Genomic DNA, 11,505 nt, shown 5'->3' on the forward strand with positions numbered 1-11,505 from the left:
CAAAGATCGGGCTTTATTATTGTTTTAATTAATTTTAATGATGGGTTTTAGGCATGTAAGATAATGTTGTTGGATTAAGGTTTAGTTAGGCTGATTTGGGAGTTTGGAGTTTAACAATAACTGTTCTGTTGCTGTTTGTCTGTGTGTTTTTATTTTTTTATTTTGGTTGCCGAATTCAAGATTGTATTTGGGTTTCTTTAAAGCTGAACTATGTTTTAATTTAGTGTGGTTGATATCCTTACTAATTAAATAGAAAGTTTTTGGAATGTAGTTCTTGCTAGTTATTGGCATTTAGATACAATGTACTTTTGGTCTGAAATTGTCTCATGGATTCTGCCAGAAGAGGGAAAAAGAATAATGAAATATGAGAATAAGACAGTTGTGTAAATGCCACCTTGGTGAAGCCCAAATATCCAATTATGTTTTTGTTTGATCTGCTGGATTGTGTGATTTAAGGGTTTATACTCTATTTATCATCGATGGCCTACCAGAAAAGGGAGGAAATGCATTTTGGATTCAAGTATTGTTGTTGTTAATAATAATTAGTTACATGCAGAATAGTTATTGTTCATTCATATTACATTTTTCTGCTTTTGTTTTTGCTTTTGTTTCTTTTTTGTTATGTTATGTAATGTGTCCAGCATTATATTTCATTCATATCAACTTGTTTTTTACTTGTCGTTGTGCTTATATACTTGTTTTTATTTTACACTTTGACAGTTGAAATGACAAGGTGAAAATCAATTTTGCGCATGCGTTCCAAGAGCGTAACTGTGGAAGGAGTTTCTACAGGACATGTGAATGAATAAACGAACCAAGAAATGCACGAAAATTCTACACAAGGTATGGGCTTACAACTTGATATCAAATTTCCTATTAGTTTGCTTAAAAACTCTATTCAAAAATAAATAAATAAAGGAGTAGCCTCTATGTCTCAGCCCCTGCCCTATATGTCTCATGATGGTTGTTGTCTATTTTTATATTTTTTTAAATGTGACAGTTTTATTTGTTATGCCTGTTTGCATGTTGAAACGTCAAGTTCTATAGTTAGGTTCATGTTAATCATTTAATTGCTAATCAATACAATCATGCTCAATTATGTTATTCAAACAATAATAGTATCAATCATAGTTGCAAATTTAATAAGCAAAACACGTATCCATGCCTTCTCTCTAATCCACCTAGATAGTTGAATTTTATTTAAAAATTCTTAAGTTGAATTTAAACTGAAAATTTGATTCCACTTTATTTAAACTGATGCTAATTTCTTAAGTTGAATTTTCTAATATTATGCCCCACCATCTACTAACTAGTAAATAAGAAGATAGAGAAAGAAAAGACCTTTGTTTACAATTTGTTCTTTATTTTTGTTGGGTTCTCATTGTTTATCTTTGTATTTGTGTGTTAACAGTTTGTATTGTATGTGAAATTCTCATTGTATCATTTCCAAGTAATTTCACCTATAAAATATATCTTGATAGATATTTATATGTAGCTAGTTTTTGTTAGGCCCAAGTTATGAACTCATTTCAATATCTTGATAGATATATAGGAGGTTTTATTTAAGAGACAAAACTGCTGTTAAGGGTCTACACATGATGAGAGCAGAACCACCTTGGGGTGGTTCAAAACTTGAAACAAAATTAATATAATTGTGACACCACATAGCTTAAGAATTTGCTTCTAAAAGCTCTGCTATATCTAAAAAGCTACTTAAAATTGTAAAATTGGGGTACGTGCTTGATGTTGTCAATTAAAAGGTTAAAATTTTATATGTAAAATGTTTAAACAACCCATTTTGTGAATATAATTCTCTGCTTTTAGTTTTTCCATATCATTTATGACCAATTTAGGGTGATAGTAACTCTCTAGTATGTTCTAATATACTTCATTTTTCAATAAATGCACCTGGTGTATTACTTGTGTTTCAAAGTCATTTTTGCAATTTTAGATTTCCATATACTTCAAAAAATTACTAACGGAGCCTGGTGCAACTATTGGTGTATGTGTGCTACAGTTGCTCTAGTTCTTTAGCTGTCAGGTAGTAAGGACACGGCCACATGACGCCTCTTGGGAAAGGTTTTTAAGAAAAAAGATAGGGTTTGATTTTGAGAGTATTTTTTTTACTAGGAAAATCATGAATTTGAAGAAAGTTGAGGAGTCACCACTTATTATTATTTTTTTTTAAGGGAATACAATACAAGAAATAAAAACCTTTCTTTTTTATTTGATTGACTCAATGGATAAGGAAAACGGTCTACGTCCATCAAGGACAAGTCCGGGGGTCAGATTACGCTGTGGGAAGGTACAAGGCACCTATGCATGCCCGATACGTCTACCGGTCTCTACTAATTAAGTAAGGACTATTTGATGTTCAATTAATCGTTCAATGGGCACAATATTATTAATCAAGTTCATTACACCAAATCAAGCAAGCAGTTGATTTTATGGCATGGTGGCCTAAAGCTAGATCATAAGACAAGATAACGATAATAAAAAAGAAGCGGCAAGTTAATAACAAAAACAAATGATGACTAAGAAACTAACAAGCATGTCAAGGAATTGATATAATAACTACTATAAAAAAAAACATGTGTAAGTTTAAACTCTTTCAAGATATGATCTGGGTAATATGAAAACATTTCATTTTAAGGAACCTAGAGGGATTATAATCTTTTTAAAGAAAAGAGTGGGGCTAAATCTGATTAGCTTGTGGCTTAGTTTCGATTTGAAGTAAAAGAATAAATTTTATTTTATTTTTTGTTTTTGTTTGTGGAAACCAAAAACATAGACTTGATAATAAAAAAAAAAAGGGTATTTTTATTCTTGTTTGTAGAAACCGAAATCAAGGACGTTGTTGGGAAGATCATGGGTCTAGGCTAGCTACGGTGTAAAAAAAAAAAACTATGTCTCATCACAAGCCTTCAATGCATGGTCCACGTTTTACGAAATCACATGCTTACATGATTTAACCCCACTTTTCCCTTTTAGCTTTCTTTTATTACAACCAAACTTTGCTCTTTGTTCACAAGACAGCCAAGCTTCAAGCTTTAACATTCAGACTGAAAGGAAAATACCCAGCAAAGCAAGCAAGCTTCAAACAACTGATACACGCAAGAATAAAAAGTGGGAAGGTTGAAAACATACCCATCACCCTTGGACGAGTTTGATGGTGACTCCACTGAGACAAATGGCAACGACGACGGAGTTCTCTGATGGATGGTCCCCCCACCACGCGACGCTTCACCGGCGACGGTTGACAGAGAGGTGCTGAAAAAAAGCTGTGTACAGTGTGGGATTTGTCCCCCCTCAGGACCAGATTTTCCCTCAAGAAATTTCAATCTCTCAATGTTTTTTTTTTTTTTTTTTTTTTTTTTTTGTGTTTTTGTGTTTTTTGAAAGCTTTTTAAAGATTAGAATGCAAAGAGGTGTGATGAAAATGATTTTTGGTGATGAGAAAAAGATGAATCCATCCTAATTCTATAATCTAGTGGAAACAAAAATGGTCTTCTTGTTTTCCTCTTTTCTTTTCTTCTTTTTTTTTTCCCTGGCCTTATATGGTCTGCCCCTCTCTGTTTTTTTCAAAATCCACGCCTGCCCTCGCTGGAACAGCGGTATGTCAACCCAGACAAAAATCGTCCAAAGGAGGGCACGCCGACCTGCTTAATGTGGGAGGTGTCTGTCCTGTGTACCCAAAGTGTACATTCTCATCATTCTGTTTTGTTTTTGTCCTTTTCTTTTGAACCACTAAAGCTGGGCTTACCAATATAATTGAAATAAAATGAAATTGTTTTTTTAAGTTAAATTAACAGAAAGAGCTTGAGGGACAAAACTTGATTTTTTTTATTATATAACTTTCAAAAATTGAGGATTTTGTGGAAAAACGAAAAAAAAGACTAGCATGCATGGATTAAAAATGGTTGGTTCAAATGCACTTAAAATAAAATTTGACAATTAAAACTATGAATAAATAAAGGAGTTAAAAATAAATAAATAAATAAAGATGTGTCAAATGAGAGAGAGATTAGGGAGTTATACATATCATTTAATCAGTTTATCATTGGGGGGATGCATGCGCAAAAGGTATGCATTATAATTGAGGAACGAAATAAGGTGTCTACAGGTAGTAGCTCTGCTTTTTTAGCTGTAAATCTTTTCATATTTAGCAGACAATGTTGATACATACATTTTTTGAAGGTGTGTTAGTATATGCAGAAGCCGTCCCCAAGTAACCATGGATCCTTGATATGCAGAATTGGATTTGCTCTTCCTTTCCCTTACTGCTTTAAATAAATAAATGAATAAAGAAAGAAAGAAAACTTAAGATTGTGTTTAGGATTTGTTTTGATTTCTAGAAGAAAGAATGTATTTCGATTTTCTTGTTGGAAGTTTTTCTGGTTTACTTACTTTCACGATATTGTCTCCTTTAAATTTCAGATGTGCAACCACCTGTACATGTCACTCGCAGGCCAAGCAAGTACTTGGAGGTTTGGGATCTTCCTGATGACCAAGTAATTGAGTTGCCGCTAAATAGTATGCATTAGCCAGTTGATGAAAGGGCGAGGACTTTCACTGGTTTCTTGAGGACGATTGCGCACAAACCCTACATGTTCCCAATAAAATATATGGATTGGAGGGACGTGCCAGCAGAACTTAAAGAAGAGTGTTGGCGTCTTGTAGAGGTAAATCAGGAACTTATAATACTTGTAATTATGGCATTTTAGCATGCTTGTTGCAGTTCTAATTCTAACTCAACTATTTGATTATAATTTGCTAACTCAACTATTTGATTGTAGCGAAAATACGTCGTCCCTACTAATCCTATTGTATATGCGGGGTTGATGACATTTACTTTACAAAAAATTGGGAAGGCTTGGAGGGATCACAAGTGTAGGTTGAAAACGGCTCATTACATACCGCATTTAAGAAACAAAGCACAGGTGAGGAGCAACCGACCTAGGGGATGCATACCAAAAGATTTGGATGTTCTTGTTGACCATTGGTATACTGAGGATGCAGTGGTATGTTCTTTTTATTTTTTTTTAGGATGTGCTTATGTGTTTTTGATTTTCATTACTGCCATGTTGTAAATGTGATGGTTATTTTTGCCCAAAGAATAGGTTTTACTTTATGAACAGTATACTTTCCTATCTAGTCATTGTTAGCATTGTCATGATTCATTAAGTTTCTCCATTGGAACTGGTTTGCCTATGATTTTCAACACCTTTCTTCATTAGCTTAAAAATGAAATATGGGTGAGAGCTTATATTATATGTACCAACAAACTATTTCAGTTGTAGATTTTGACATTGCATGATGCTCGGAGAAGTATTGTCCTTCTTTAAGTTGTGGTTCTTCATCAACCTGCCATGGTGGAAAAGGATCATTATTGGCACATGTAGTCCTCATCTTATGTTCACTTAGTTTTTTGTTTAATCTTTCCCTTTACAAAGTACAGACTAACTTTTATTCATTCTTATGTTCTTGCCTCTTGGGGATGGCTGAAATGGGTGATATACAATGGCAGTAGGGTCATTATCTTCAACCTTTGCTCACTCACATGATTTATTGGAAATCTATAGTTCATTTTTTACTTCTATCTTTATTATTATTATTTTTTTGAGGCGGTGTGGGGAAGTTCTGCATCTTCCAAAAGGATGTAGAATACTGAAGAGTGTTATGAATCTTACCCCCTATTAGTCCTTGTAATTTACTGAAATTCTTGGAATTTGAAATCTGTAAATTTAAGAATCTCCATTTTTTGGTCTTTTGCCTTTTAGAGAGACAAATTTAAGTTTGATTAGAACCCCTCACTGCAAAAAAATGACATCTAAGGTGTAGGAAAGCACACTGTTTGCTTGTTTAGTGAGTCTATATTGATGATTGTATACTGTTTTATGAAATGTCATGTTTGGCTGGTTTATGATGTCAACTATCTTTTTTCCTTATATTTTTCATGAGTAAATCTTCACGTCATTCAATGTTAATAACGGTTTTGTTCCCCAAGGATTAGATAAGCAACAAAAGAAGAAGAAGAAGAAGAAGAGAGATTTTGTTCAGAGCAGTGTTGGTTGAAACAGAAGATCAGTAAGCTATTGATAGTTGCCTTTGCATGTGCACTAAGTTTCTTATCGGGTGTTTACCATTGATAATGAGATTGGATTTCAAACTATATGGTCATTATGTTAGCTCTATTGAACTTTCATGTGTGATGAAGCAAAATAAATAGTTTGATTTTTTTAGGATTTTGTTTCCTTGAGGGTTATAAATTTCAGTCTCACTCAACCAAGGGTTTGGAAGTTCCATTGAAATTCTTGTCCATTTGTTTTGCTTTCTTCTTTGACTTTATTCATTCTATTTTGGCAAGCTTATATCTTATTGGTATGTGGCAATCCCTTTTATTAGTGTGGGTTGTTCCATTTGTACTACTTGTCTGACTATGTATGTTGAATTTTTTTTTTTCCTTTTGAAAATTTTGAATTTAATGATGAGAACTTGAGTGTTTACAGCTGACTTGAGTGTTTTTTTGAATAATTATTTTCAATCTCATGGCATGATCTTGTAGATTGACAATAGGTTGAAGATTTATAGTTTATGGAATTGTAGGATAAATTACAATAGGGTTTGAAAAGATTATTTATGGTTCAGAATGATGGAAAATGAGTCTTGCTTTTATATGGAATCCTATGTTCAATCTAATAGGAAGCTTTTGAGGTAAAAATGGATGTAGTAGCTCAGGCAGATAATTATGGTTCTTGCTCAGATTTTGGCTGCATCTTATTGTATTCATTACATTGTGTATGCTTCTTAATATAATTTTTGTTGTCTTCAATCAAATGATGTTGCTAATTTCTAATTATTTTGTTTTGTTCAAACCCAAATATCAGGATAAAATGAAGGAGTTGTTGGCTAAACCTTCAAATCAACTGTAATCAGATGACACAAGTAGTAGTACTGCATAGGCACCGGACGATGTGTATGCCAAAGTGATGGGTAAGGAGCGCAAAAGCTGTATTCGTGGGGTAGGATTTGGTCCAAGCCTAAGTGGCCGAAGTAGCAAGAGTGCTATCACAGACCTTCAAATACGATCAAGTCAATCAAGGGACGACGAAGTTGCACAACTGAAAGCTTCCTTGGCTGAGATGCAGGAGAAATTGTCCGCTTTTGACGAAATGAAGGAAAAACTTAGCCAATTTGAAGAGATGGAGCAAAGAATGGCTCGCATGTTTCAACAAGTGCAACAAATAACTTCACAATGCAGTTTGGTTGGCATTAATGATTTTGATTTTAGGGTTTCTAATGGTTAATTTGTGTTTTTGGGTTAATTTGTATTCAGATAGTAATAAGGTTTGTGTTGTGTTTTTTGAGCTTTTTTTCTAAACTACATGATTTATACTTGCCAATTTTTGAGCTTTCTTTCTAAGTTTAATTTTGGTTTAAAATTCTGTGTTGGAGGTCTTTCAAGACATGCTACCTTTGATTGTATTTGTTAGTAATTGCTTACATGCTGTACTTAGTATTTATAAATTGTTTTTTGTTTGCTTGATGAATAAATTTCGTATTTTGTGCATAATTGATCATCTAGGTATTCTTGGATTTGTGTGATTTGTTCAAAAAATTATTTTTAGAGAGTGAAATGGAGCACCCTTTGGCCTGCTTTTGCTTTTGAAGCCACACCATAAGGGATATTTTTTTGTGGCCAAAATACTCTGTTGGTCCTAAATTTTAGCCCCAAACATTTAAAGTGATTACTTTTAATCTCTAACAAACTTAAAGTGATTGCTTTTACTCTCTAATGTGTCAAATGGAATGATGACTTGTCCAATTTTTTGGTTGTGTTTATGTGAAGAATGTGTGTGTGTGAAGAATGTGTTACATCGATTTAGAGTAATGTGCTATTTTGAAAGTTCGATGCAAGAGTTTAGGTGAAGTCATAATACACGTCCTAGTACTAGTAACTGTAAAGGATTTGGCAATGTTGGTCTTTTAATAGGAGATGTGTAGCTATATAATGCAATGAAGCTCATTGTGTTGTATTTTGTTCCATTTTATGTTAATGCTAATTTAGGGATAGCTTATGGAGCTCATAACCAAGGAGCTCTTCATATATAGATTTTGCCTGCTTGATTGTTCTAAAAAACTAGTTCTTGGAGACGTAGATTGTAATTCTTTTTGTGATTTCCTTTCACTTTTACATTTTAGATTATAACATTTTGGAGAAGTCTGTTTATACCCTCCATTTATTTGTCTTTCTTACAATTGTGAGGGGACGTTTTCAGCTAAACTCATTGGCTGTGGCTGATCCTTTACATTTTTGCATGTGGCCTGTCTTACTGACAGTTTGTCTATCACATCTTGATGTTTAATGCAGGCCCTCTTGTTTTGCTCTGACTCAATTGAATATATTGAATAATGGATGCCACTTGTTGTTTTGTCAATCAACATTGAGGAACTATATATAAGCAATTAGTTCATCTGTATACATTAACGAAAAATATGGGTTTGTGGAGTTTCTTGTTCATGAGCATTAGTCATTAGAATTTCACGAATGTTCTACACTTAACTACAAGTCTCTTATTTTTCAATTACATATCCTGGAAATTGTGACCATTTGCTGTTTTGAAATTTTATTTTACATTTTTTACTTATTCTCAAGTGAAGATCTTGACTGCAATGGGGTTGCATTCATGATGTTCTTGCCTTTTTTGAAGAAAACACACCCCTCCCTTTCTGGTACCTTTGATTGGCAAACAAAGACAAGGTAATACTAATCAATAAGTCTAGGGACACAATATTTTTTGAAACTACTTGTATAACATGTTGTGATTGGTGCGTTGTAGAAATTGAGTTTATACTTTAAGGTGTTTGATAGTTGTATTGTGATTTCCATATTGTAGTTGCAGCCTTTGAAACTCCAAATTTCCTTTGTAATGCTCATGCATTAAGCAATTTTGGATTCCAATATTTGATATTGTTGTATCCTAATTATTGCCTTTTTTTTTATGTAGCATGTTTCTCTGATCCTACAATCCCCAGCTCTCCAAATATCATCAGCTGCATCCCATCAACCAGGCAGTTTATAAATTTTATGTTGAGGACATTTAGTGTACAAAGCACCACATTTGACTAAACACATATTTTGCAAATGTTTAAAAGTTATTTTGAAACACTTTGAAAGGATTTTCTATGTGCAAAGGACCACATCTTTCTTTTGTTAATTTTATGATGATAGTTATAGACAATGTATGTAGTTAATATAATGTTGTGTACAAAGGACCACATCTTTTCTTTTGATATGCATTTGATAATATATTTTGATGTTAATATTACATTAGTTTGGAGACATTTGTGGTGTTGTTAATTAGTTACATTTGTGGTATTGTGTTAATTAGTTACAGGTTCTTTGTAACAGGTTTGTAAAAAAAAAAAAAAATTAGTGGTTTTAATACAAGAAAAACTCTATAGCGGTGGTCAAAAAGTGCCGCTAAAGGCGCATATATTATGATTTAAATGATTCCCTATAGCGGCGTTTTTTCTTGCCACTAAAATGGTTACACATATAGCGGCGTTTCTCCCCACCCCTAAAAGTTCAATGAGGTCGTTTTAATTTGTTCCCTATAGTGGCGCTTAATGCCCACCGCTACAGGTTGCCACAATAGTGGCGGGCATAACCCACCGCTAAAAGTCTATAGACACGAATTCTGACAGCATATGGCGGCGGTTTTCTGCCCGCCGCAAAAAACCAAAAATGCTACTAAAAGGTGTATTTATAGCGACGTTTTTTGTTACTACCGTAATAGAACTATTGCGGTAGTGCAAGGCTAGTGGGTGGAACTGCTGCAATAGCACCCGCCACAATAGCCTAGTTTTTTTGTAGTGTAGGTTTGTACGTTAAATGTATTTGTAGCAATTTAAAAAATATTTTTTTTATAAAACGTTTGTGTTGCAATTAATTGTATTAACTAAGTAAAAGATATGTGGCATTTTCTATTAAATATCGCCATCTACTCCCAACTACCCTCACTTTCACACTATTTCTCAAAGTTCTAGTATCCGGAGAAGCAAAAAAAAAAAAAAAAAAACTTATTTTACATCTTCAAATATTACTTTATCTATTTTACTAATTCATTTTACAACTCATATAACATTTCAGATCTAATTTTTACATATAACTTAATAAAATAATATAAATTACCTAATAAAATAATTTAAAGTACTCTTCTCTCTCTTTCCTTCCACTCTCCTTTTCTCTTTACCCACAAAATAATAATAATAATAATAATAATAATAATAATAATAATAATAATAATAATTATTATTATTATTATTATTATTATTATTATTATTATTATTATTATTATTATTATTATTATTATTATTATTTGGTCCTTAGATAAGTTTTAGTTACAACTTATTTGAACTTCTTCTGCTTCAATTTTTTATATTTTTTATATTTATGGTTTGATTTAAAGCTATCTTAAAGCAATCTTAAAGCATAGAGGAATCATATAGTTTATTCAAATCTTCAATAGTGGGTGGGTAGCCACTTAGCACAAGATAATTATAACCAGTTAGCATAGGAAATGAACACTACCAATTATGATTTTTTAGAATCCAACTTTTATTATAAAGTATACTAGTAATAAAATTCACTTTCAATATAAAGATATGTGAGGAGTTTGAAAGTTTTTTTTTTTTTCTAAACTAATTTAGAGAGAAATTTTATTCAATCAAGAATTGATAGGCCTACTCGTCCCCATTCAACATTTGATCTGACCAATTGTATCGCAAGGCCCATACACTTCCCACTTCCCTCCCTAGACTTTTTTTCTCTAGAGAAATACTAGCTCATAAAATAATTCACAATTTTTATTACAATTTTATCATATGATGAGTTGTGAATAATAGAAATGTAAAGCCCTAGTACCTACTAATTTTTCTTTGCTAGTCATAATTGCTAGTTGTATCAAAAGTTGTAAAAAAAATTTTAGGTGACATTTGCATTTCTCTTCGTTCCATAATGCGTAGGCAAGTAATGCTTTTGTTGGTAAGTTGACGTCTCATAACAAGTCGTGGCAGGTTGATGTCACTTACCAAGTCATGCTTTGCATTGACACGTTTTACAATAAATGCGACTGTACCATCTTGTACTCTGATAATGACATCTAACAATAGTATTTAAACAAGGGTCCGATTAATGTATGCTCTTAGGAGAAGTAACATGGGTCCAGTCCACCCCTTTGTGAGAGGGAAGTAACATGCACTAGAAACATGATAGAGTTTTTCTGACTTTAGTGCATACATTAACAAATCTATTTTTGAAAATATTTTATCGAAAATTGAAAAATATTTTCTAAAAATAGTATACTATTGTGTGCTCTTAGGGCACACATTAGTAAAATCCTTTATAGAATGTTTAAAAGTTAGTTGTAGATATTGTTTTTGGTTTCTTGAACCAAAAACTACCCGGTGGGGATTCACGCCCCACCTCGTCAGGTGTAAGTGG

This window comes from Castanea sativa, chromosome 7 (genome assembly GCF_040712315.1).
Source record: "Castanea sativa cultivar Marrone di Chiusa Pesio chromosome 7, ASM4071231v1".
NCBI classification, from domain to species: domain Eukaryota; kingdom Viridiplantae; phylum Streptophyta; class Magnoliopsida; order Fagales; family Fagaceae; genus Castanea; species Castanea sativa.